The sequence below is a fragment of the Carassius gibelio genome, chromosome A4, assembly GCF_023724105.1.
Source record: "Carassius gibelio isolate Cgi1373 ecotype wild population from Czech Republic chromosome A4, carGib1.2-hapl.c, whole genome shotgun sequence".
NCBI lineage: Eukaryota > Metazoa > Chordata > Actinopteri > Cypriniformes > Cyprinidae > Carassius > Carassius gibelio.
The window spans coordinates 18675686-18686786 of record NC_068374.1 but is presented as its reverse complement, the minus strand read 5'-3'; the positions used below and the strand labels follow the sequence as shown (position 1 = coordinate 18686786).

The 11101-nt window shown below is 41.6% G+C and overlaps 1 pseudogene; it reads left to right on the top strand.

Annotated features, from left to right (window-relative positions):
- The first annotated feature begins 4702 nt into the window (after window positions 1-4702).
- Window positions 4703-8204, top strand: LOC127970904 (dol-P-Man:Man(7)GlcNAc(2)-PP-Dol alpha-1,6-mannosyltransferase-like; annotated as a pseudogene).
- The last annotated feature ends 2897 nt before the right edge of the window (window positions 8205-11101 follow it).

Here is an 11101-nt window from a genome sequence, read left to right as displayed (position 1 = left end):
TTACCTGTAGATTGTAATCATCTATAAGGCGATGATCCAGTATGTCCCGAGCAGGAGCCCACCTTCTCTCCTCCGGACCGTAACCTTCCCAATCCACCAAGTACTGAAATCCGCGTCCCCTCCGTCTAGAGTCCAGAATACGATTAACCAAATACGTGGTTTCCCCATTAACGATACGAGGCGGGGGGGGGGACCGGGGCAGGCGGGTTAAGACGGGAAAAAATCACCGGTTTAATTTTGGATACATGGAACACGGGATGAACCCTCCTGTACGCCGGAGGAAGGCTAAGACGCACTGTTACCGGATTAATGATTTTGGTAACAGAAAACGGGCCAATAAATTTGGGAGCAAGCTTATTCGAAACGGAACGCATAGGAATATTCTGGGTTGAAAGCCACTCTCTTTGACCGACGACGTAACGGGGATGCTTCGACCGGTGGCGATCGGCCTTAGCCTTGGTGCGCGACTTAGCCTGGAGCAGAGCTCTGCGAGCTCTGGTCCAGGTGCGGTGACACCTCTGGACTAGTGCGTGTGCGGAGGGGACCGAAACCTCGGATTCCGTACTGACAAAATTAGGTGGTTGGTACCCTAAACTACACTTAAATGGAGACATGCCCGTAGATGACACTGGCAAAGAATTGTGTGCGTACTCCACAATTGAGAGTTGCTGACACCAGGACGAAGGATTATTGGAAGCCAAACATCGCAAAACCCTTTCGACATCCTGATTGGCTCGCTCGGTTTGACCATTGCTCTGGGGATGGAACCCGGAAGAAAGACTAACAGTCGCTCCTAACAATTTACAGAATTCTCGCCAAAATTTGGACACAAATTGGGGACCCCTGTCAGAAACCACATCTGTCGGAAGGCCATGTATACGGAAGACGTGGTCAATGACAGCTACCACTGTTTCCTTGGCTGATGGTAATTTGGGCAAGGGAATGAAATGAGTTGCCTTCGAGAACCAGTCCACTACGGTTAAAATCACCGTATTGCCCTTAGAGGGCGGGAGGGCGGTAATGAAATCTAGCGAAATGTGGGACCAGGGTCTCGAAGGGACAGACAGCGGTAAGAGTAACCCATCTGGAGGTCGATTGGAAGTCTTACCAATAGCGCAAACTGAACAAGCCAAGACGAAGTCGTGGACGTCACAAACCATACCAGGCCACCAAAATCGTTGCTTGACTAGAAACCTAGTTCTACTAACCCCTGGGTGACAAGCAACACTGGAACAATGACCCCACTGGAGAACGTCTGACCGTAACCCCTCCGGCACAAACAATCGGTTCGGTGGGCAACGAGCCGGGGGCGATACCCCTTCTAAGGCAGTCAAAACCTTCGATTCGACCTCCCATCTGAGCGCGGAGATAATGATGGTCCCCGGTAAAATGGGCTCGGGAGTAGCAGTACGATCGGGACGCTCAAAAAGACGGGATAAAGCATCGGGTTTGATGTTTTTGGAACCCGGCCAGTAAGAAAGTGTAAAATCGAAACGACCGAAAAACAATGCCCACCGAGCCTGCCTGGAGTTAAGTCTTTTGGCGGTTCTAATGTAATCGAGATTCTTATGGTCCGTCCATACAATAAAAGGTACACCCGACCCTTCAAGCCAGTGACGCCATTCTTCCAGTGCAAGTTTGACTGCCAACAACTCTCGATTGCCAATGTCATAATTAACTTCCGCAGGAGATAAACGGTGAGAATAATACGTGCAAGGATGCACCTTTCCGTCTGAGGATGCGCGCTGGGACAACACTGCTCCTACCCCCACCTCTGACGCGTCGACCTCCACTATGAATTGACGTGAACGATCAGGGGTGACGAGAATGGGAGCTGAAACAAAGCAGCTTTTCAGTTTGGCAAACGCAGCCTCGGCTGCGTTTGACCACCTGAACGTCAAACTATGGGAGGTCAAAGCGGTCAGAGGCGCGGCTAGTTGGCTGAAATTGCGAATGAAACGCCGGTAAAAATTGGCGAACCCCAGAAATCTCTGCAGGGCCTTGCGAGACTCTGGGGATGGCCAGTCTACCACAGCCTTAACCTTCTCAGGATCCATGCGAACACCCTCAGTCGAAATGATGTGTCCTAGAAAAGAAACAGACTGTGCATGAAAAACGCATTTCTCCGCCTTGACAAACAATCCATTCTCTAGCAACCGCAGAAGCACTCGTCGTACGTGTTGCACATGTTCCTGGAGAGACGAAGAAAAAATCAATATGTCATCCAGGTAAACATATATGAACAGATCGACCATGTCTCGCAACACGTCATTAACTAGTGCTTGGAAGACTGCTGGCGAGTTCGTTAGCCCGAAGGGCATCACGCAGTACTCAAAATGGCCTCTAGGGGTGTTAAAGGCAGTCTTCCACTCATCCCCCTCCCTGATGCGGACCAAATGATAAGCATTACGTAAGTCCAATTTAGTGAAAACGGACGCTCCCTGCAACCTCTCAAAAGCTGAAGACATAAGCGGCAAAGGATAGGTATTCTTTACCGTTATGTTGTTCAGCCCTCGGTAGTCAATGCAAGGTCGCAAGGATCCGTCCTTCTTTCCCACAAAAAAGAACCCCGCCCCCGCTGGAGAAGAAGAAGGGCGGATGAACCCTGTTGCTAGAGAACTGGATATATATTTTTCCATGGCCGCCATCTCTGGAATAGACAAAGAATATAACTTGCCCTTAGGCGGAGAAGTACCTGGCAATAACTCTATCGCACAGTCATAGGGACGATGAGGAGGAAGAGAATCAGCCCGAGACTTACTGAACACCTCCTTCAGGTCGTGGTACTCCGCGGGCACGTTAGCCAACTCCACTGCTTCCCCCTGAAACACAGACTCAGAAACATTAACACCAGCAGACAAAAGACAAGACAAATGACACTCCTCGCTCCAGCTAACCACCGATCCGAGGCGCCAATCGATCCTGGGGTTGTGTTTATGGAGCCAGGTGTGACCGAGAACAATGGGAGATTGAGGTGAGTCCGTGATGAAAAATGAAATCTCCTCCGTATGGTTACCAGATGTGATGAGAGAAACAGGTAAAGTGGTCTGTGTGATGACTGGCAGTCTGTGTCCGTTGAGTGCAAAGGGTGCAATGGGGTGTTTGAGGGAGGTGAGAGGAATGTTGAGCTTACTAGCGAACCTGAAGTCCATGAAACTACCCTCGGCCCCAGAATCCAACAAAGCGTGATGATCGAGTGCGTGGGTGGACCACCGTAGACTCACTGGAAGGAGTGTCGATGTAGATGAGGTCTTCCTGGCAGAGATCCCACCCGATAGTAGCCTCCGTTTTACTATCGGGCTTGGTCTTCTTACCGGACAGCGCTGGATGTGATGTTCTTGGCTGCCACAGTATAAACACAGTCCCAGGGATCTCCGCCTGATCCTCTCCTCCCGGGAGAGCCGAGCTCGCCCCACCTGCATGGGTTCAAGATCTCCAGGTGGGCTGACCGCAACCTCTGAGCGCTGACGCTGAGCCTCCGGTCTGGTCGCGAGAACTGCTCTCCCCCTCCGTCTGGCGGCTTGGTCGAGTCGGTTGTCTACTCTGATGGCGAGGTCAATCAGGCCATTGAGAGAAGTGGGGAGCTCAACGGCGCGGATCTCCTGTTGGATGCGGTCAGCCAACCCATGCAGGAAGTGATCCCACTGCGCCTCTTCGTTCCACTTACACTCCGCCGCCAGGGTGCGGAACTCGATGGAATAGTCGGATACGGACCTGTCTTCCTGACATAGGTCCGTGAGAAGTCTAGCCGCCTCCCTCCCGGCGACGGAGCGGTCGAAGACCCGTCTCATCTCCTCCGAAAGGGCGTGGAACGAGGCACAGCAGCTGTCTTGGTTCTCCCACACCGCCGTCCCCCAGAGGGCAGCCCTCCCCGTCAGAAGTGACAAGACGAATGCCACCCTCATCTCCTCGGTGGTAAACGTGCGGGGCTGCAGGGCGAAGTGCAGAGAACAATGTGACAGAAATGATCGACAAAACTTGGGCTCACCCGCATATTTCTCAGGGATGGGGAGGCGTGGTTCGGACTGGGAAATCCCCCCGGAGACGATCGGCAGTGTGGGTGGTGTGGGAGGCGCAGCGGGTGGAAAAGCTTGGAAAGCTCGACCCATCTCATCTATCGCCTTGTCTTGGCAATCCATACGACTAACGGCTCTCTGCAGAAACTCCTCCAGATGAGATGGGGAGCGATCGCCTGCTGCTTCCATGATGGTCAGATCCTACTGTAACGGTTCATAAAAGAGGAGGAAGCAATTGCAGGCAATCAGAAGAAGTTTATTGATATCAGAGTCCAGAATGTAGGCAATGGAAAGGAAGGTCTACGGTGGCGTGAGAAGAGCTGGATGGTGAAGTCGATGGTGAAGGTGAAGACGGTCAATGGATGAAACCAGGAACAGACCGGAACACTGACACGAAGACAACAACACGAATACAATCCAGCACACGAACACGGAGACGGTAATCCAACTGAATGGCTGAAACATGAATGAGGATCTGACAACAGACAGAGAGATGGGTGAGTATTTATAGCTGAGTGGAGATGAGGATCAGCTGGAGCGAGACAATCAACATACAGGTGACAACAATTAACCAAACGAGCACATGGAGACTACGAGAGTACAAATACAAACACAAAACATGACACGGAGGAAACAATGGATTTCCTACCGTGACAACTATTTATTCAATTTGCCCTGTTGGACAGATGAATAAGAAAACTGCTCACCGTAACTGTAGGCTTCATTCTGCTGTACTGCTTTCTGCCCCACAAGGAGCTCCATTTCATCATCTACACCAGTAGTTTTCAACCTGTGGGCCGCGGCCGTGATGGTATTGCGGGCCAGTTACTATTAAAAGAAATAATAATATTGTTCATATATGTAAAAATAAACATCATTTAATATAATTAAATAACACAAAATAATTTTAAACTGTAACTAAGCTTCCACTATTCAAGCTTGATGATTGGTTTAAGAATAAACTGCCAATTTATCTTAGATATTTTTGCTGCATATACTACAGAACAACAGCAGTTGTGCCAAGCGGTGCCATGCAGCCCTAGTTATTTTCTGTTCATTGCCAGTTCATTCAATAAAGACAGTTAACCATCTAGCTTCTGAGTACCAAGTTATTAACCCAACAATAGCAGGGTCAGTTAATTTTGTTGCAGTGGGCCGCACAAACATATGTGTTTGGTTGTGTGGGCCACGAGTTGAAAAAGGTTGGGAACCACTGATCTACACCTTCCTTATGTTCAACATTATTGCCGCCTGCATCTGTTCCTACATGTAAGCTGAACATATTTTGATAGAAAATATAGATTTGAATTTCCCTGCATGAAACCCATTTTACTTCCGTAATGTGATGTTTTTCAGAGTTAAACAGAATAGTGAAAAAAACACCATTAAGATGAGATTTTATTTTAAACCTTTGAGAACTTTGATAGGAAGATAAAAAAATTGGGTGTACCTAATTAGAGATAGACTGAATAAGAGTTTGTTGAAACATGAGAGTAAAAGGAAAGAAATGTAAAAAGAAATGTACAACAGTCCCTTAGTAGCAAGCCATACACAACACTGACAAAACATAACACAGACAAAATACCTATGATTTTTAAATGTACAGGAAAGAAACTTTATTACAATCCAAAACTCACCTGGAAAGCCTTATCATTCACACAAGATGTCCTGCTAACTGAATATGTAAGAACACTGGATTTTTTTATTTATTTTTTTATTTACAAAAAAGATTAAAGGGGTAATGAACTGCTTTTTTTTTTATCATTATTATAATGTTGAAATATAATGTTTTTTATAATCTGAAAGGTACTCAGGGCTTGAACTTCATTGTGGAATTTGAAATATTGCACATCATTTTTTTCCCTTTGTGTTCCATGCATCAAATATGATCAAACAGATTAAATATGTAATTTGAAATCTTTCTGTCAGACTGTAAATTCATACACATTTTTTTTTTAACAACAAACTCTGCAAACTTTATGAACTAACCTCTAGAAACATATTTTCACCTGTGATCGGTTGGGGTCATATTCAGATGTTCTTTTCCGCAAAATGGTTTAATGCTTTTATGCATTGACGAATCGAGCCAGTGACTAAATGTTCAACTACACACAGTTCCCTTAGTTGCGTGTAAACCATCTGTTAACTATAAGACTGTTGTGGGTTTTTTTTTTTATATACAGAAATATGAAATATGTAATTTGAAATCCTTCTGTCAGACTGTACTGTAAGTTCATAAACAATTTTCAACAACAAAATCTGTAAACTTTATAAACAAACGTCTAGAAACATATTTTCACCTGTGATCGGTGTAATGTTGGGGTCATATTCAGATGTTCTTTTCCACATAATGGTTTAATGATTTTATGCATTGACGAATCAAGCCAGTGACTAAATGTTCATCTACACACAGTTCCTGTTAGCTGCGTGAAAACCCTCTGTTAACTATATGACATTTGTGATTTTTTTTTTATATACAAAAAAAAAAAAATTGCCTTTATAATCACTGGAGCAGTGCAAGTCTATCAGTATATGAATTCTGTATTTTCATCAAACCCTCATTAAAATTAACTTGACAGGTTAACAAAATTTTACAAATCTTTAACAAATCTTTTTTTCACTGTTAGTTATACCAGCAACAAATGGGACAGACAAAAACTCTGATGTCAAAATGTGTAAATTCAGACTGATAGACTTACTACTTGTTCTATATAATGAGTTTCTTTTGTCCTTCATTTTATAAAAAATGTTTTAATCATTTTACAGCTATATTTGCTTAATTGAAAATTGAAGCTAAATGCGATTTAATGTATTATTTACTTAATTATCATTAATATATTTTCATTTTCAAGTATTTTTCAAATTATTATACATTATTTAACCATTAAACTTCATTTGAACTTCATTCTACTTCAAGCTGCAAATTGAAGCTTTCTGGATGACACCATTTCAGACTCAGGCAGCCTGAACTGGCTGTTTGTTTTCTTTTCAGCTTTTCTGAGCTGGCAAACATTCAAGAAACCAATCTAAATGCAAAAAATTGATTACATTTCCCCTTTAAGTGGTTCTGATGTTACCCATTGTGCACATCCCTATTTAAAACACAAAATAGACAATTATAGAATACATTAGAGTACATTATCTTGTTCATTTGTATACTTTCATGGTTTATTGCTTAATTCATGAATTTATGTTTTAAAATGTGTAGGATTGCCATGTGACTCTATAAACATTAATGCTATACAACTGTGCATTTCTTTTTATATATATATATACATACATATACACACATATATATATATATATATAGAAAGGAAGACAGAAAGATAAATAAATAAATTTTAAAAGAGAAGAGAGCGAAAGAAATGCCATTGAGGACTTTGGTTTGGTCCATGGATTCAAAACAGTTGCCCAGTGGGGCAGAACTCTGGTAGAGGAAGAGGAGCAGAGAACATGGAAAAGAGACCAGAGCTTCAGTTACAGTCTTATTTATTTTTTTTTTTTCCATGTGGCTAACGCCAATTCTTGTACATTCAAACAAGAATTAGATTAAAGCTGTACTAAATGTATTACAATTTGCATTTTCTCGGTTTTGGTAAAGAAAAGGTGGTTTAAACAGGAAAACAAATATCTTTGTTATATCATGTTAACAGGTATTTTTAGATACAGTTTAACTTTTCTTTTCTCTTCTGTTTTGTTACAGTTTGAAGAATTACCAAAAGTCACAAATGTATACAATTGGCTACATAGTTGTAGTAGGATATTTGATGCTAAATAGAGTATACACAAGTATTTATCTTTATATTTCCCATCACAACTACCCAGAAGGGAAAGCAATGCAGGAGTGACATCAATTAATTATTAAAGACAATGCCTTAAATTTGCAATATTGGTGATTTGTCTGAATGTTTTTCTTTATTTTCGTAGATATGACAAGAAAGAGGATGATGATGAAGAACTCTTGATGATGCAGTTATCAAAACATATTCACACCTGTTAATGGAAGTTAATAAAATGAAGATATTGCTGCTCAAAGACTCTTGACAAAACCCTTTGCTCTTCTTCTCAGGATACCAAAGCTTTGTATTTGACATCTCCCAATTTCCACCTCTCAAAATCAAGATAAACAACATGCATGTGCTGCTAGAAAGACACTCAAATAATGTAGTTAGTGAAAGCTTGAACTGAAATTGTGATTAATAATTGAATAAAATATTGCATGAACTGAGACATTGGCAAATGTTTACAGAAGTGGTTAGCTGAATTCTTTTGCTGGTCTGTTTTACTGTGAGGGGAACTGTCCTAAGTTAGGGGATTTGAATGGCATGGTCATTTGCTCCATTCTTCCTTCTGTAAACATTATAACAACACCTCCCAGTGGTTTGTGTCAACAGTATGATTGCATGAATGATGATATAACTGCCGTTCCAGTTTACTTTATTCATATAGCACATTTAAAAGACTGACCAAAGTGCTTCACAAAAGCATCATCATAAGAGTAGTAAGAACACACAAAACAGGCTAAAACAAAGAACCATTATAAATTAAAACACAAATAGAAAATAAAATGGGCAGGAATATTGAGGACCCCCTTGTAAATGAGATGATTCATCTCAAGGGGCTTAAAAATAGTTAATATAAAGCCAAAAATGCCACTGAAAACATGGGTTTTTAAAAGAGACTTGAAATGGTCAGTCTAGGGGCCATTCGGATGTCCACTTGCAAGTCATTCCTGATGCAAGGGCCAATTTTAGAAAAGGCACGGTCATCTAAAAGCTTAAGTCTGGAATGCAGAATTAAAAGAAGGTTCTGGTCAGCAGATCTTAGGATTCTCAAGAAGATGTACTGATGCATCAATTCAGATAGGTAGCCAGGTTCTTAATTATGTAAAGATTTAAAAACAAATAATCAGATTTTAAAATGTAGTCTTTATTGAACAGGCAACAAATGAAGGGCTTTTAAAAGCGGAGTGGTGTGATTCCTTTTCAGTTTAAAAAAATAAATAAATCTAGAGGTAGCATTTTGGACCAGTTGCAGAAGGGCACTTTGAGCTTTAGAAATGCCACAGTATAATGAGTTACAGTAATCGAGATGTGATGTAATAAAAGCATGAACCATCATCTTCAGTCTTAGTGAGGAAATGTTACATTTTTATACGAGTATACGGAGCTGATGAAAACTGGACCCAATCATAGTGGAAATTTGTTTATCAAATTTTAATGAGTCATCTTAACCCAGAGCACCTGTGAAGACCTAAAAGCCGATAGGGATGGCACTCTTCAAAATTAAATGTTTAATATTTTCCGAAGGACCTAAAACAATTACTTCAGTTATCCTCATTTAAGGATATATATAAAAAAACAACAACAAAAAATACAACAAAAAAAAAATAAACAGAGGATTTAACCTAATCTAGATAGGATAAAAGAGCAGTCATGGCCAGTGAATAATTTTTTCCTAAAAAGTAAATAGATTTCAGTATTATCAGCATAACACTCCCAGAGGTATAGCATATATAATGAAAATAGGAAGTGGGCCAAAATAGTGCCTTGCGGAATGTCACAGGGGAGAGAAACGACAGCGGCAAGGAACCAAAACTTCAGAATTGAGAAAAAAACCTTGGGAGAAACCAGGCTCATTTGGGCCTCTGACCAGACAAAACCAGCAGTTCAATTTCAGGCTGCAGCAAAGTCAGTTTGTGCAGAAGAATCATCTGTTTCCTGTGGTCTTGTCCTGGTGATCATCTGAGACAAGGTCTTTACAGGGGATCTGTATCTGGGGCTGTAGTTGTCCTGGTCTCTTTCAGGGCTGTAGAGGTCCTTTCTAGATGCCGATCCACAATCTGGTCTGGATACGGTCCGGATCTGGGTGACTGCAGTGACCCTCTGATCTGGATACACACTGGATCTGGTGGCTACGATGACCTCGGAATAAGAGAAACAGACTAATATTAGCGTAGATGCCATTCTTCTAATGATGTAGCAAGTACATCGGGTGTTATGAGAAGTGCTCCCTGTTCCGGTTTACGTAATTAATGCAGCCTAAAAATCCTTTAAAGGATTTGGAAATTAGAAGCATATTAGTGTGTTATGTGTAAACCAGGTTATGGAGGTGGGTCTTTAATCTAGATTTAAACTGCAAAAGTGTGTCTGCCTCCCGAACAATTTTAGGTAGGTTATTCCAGAGTTTAGGCGTCAAATAGGAAAAGGATCTGCCGCCCGCAGTTGAGTTTGATATTCTAGGTATTATCAAATTGCTTTTTTTTTTTTTTGATAACGCAGCAAGATTTTAAAATCTATACGATGTTTGATAGGGAGCCAGTGCAGTGTTGACAGGACCAGGCTAATATGGTAATACTTCCTGGTTCTAGTAAGAACTCTTGCTGCTGCATTTCAGGCTAGCTGTAGTTTGTTTACTTAAGCATACAGAACAACCACCCAATAAAACATTACAATAATCTAACCTTGAGGACATAAATGCATGGATTATCATTTCTGCATTTGACATTAAGAGCATAGGCCTTAATTTAGATATATTTTTGAGATGGAAAAATGCAGTTTTACAAATGCTAGAAATGTGGTTTTCTAAAGAAAAAATGCTATCAAATAGCACACCTAGTTTCCTAACTGATGACGAAGAATTGCCAGAGCAGCCATCAAGTCTTAGACAGTGTTCTAGGTTATTACATGCAGAGTTTTTAGATACTATAATTAACACCTCTGTTTTTTCAGAATTTAACAGTAAGAAATTACTCGTCATTCAGTTTTTTATATCGACTATGCATTCCATTAGTTTTTCAAATTAGTGTGTTTCACCAGGCCATGAAGAAATATAGAGCTGAGTATCATCAGCATAACAGTGAAAGCCAACACCATGTTTCCTGATGATATCTCCCAAGGGTAACATGTAAAGCGTAAAGAGTAGCGGCCCTAGTACTGAGCCTTGAGGTACTCCATACTACACTTGTGATCGATACGATACCTCTTCATTCACTGCTACAAATCCATGGTGGTCATATAAGTTCGATTTAAACCATGCTAATGCACTTCCATTAATGCCAACAAAGTGTTCTAGTCTATGCAAAA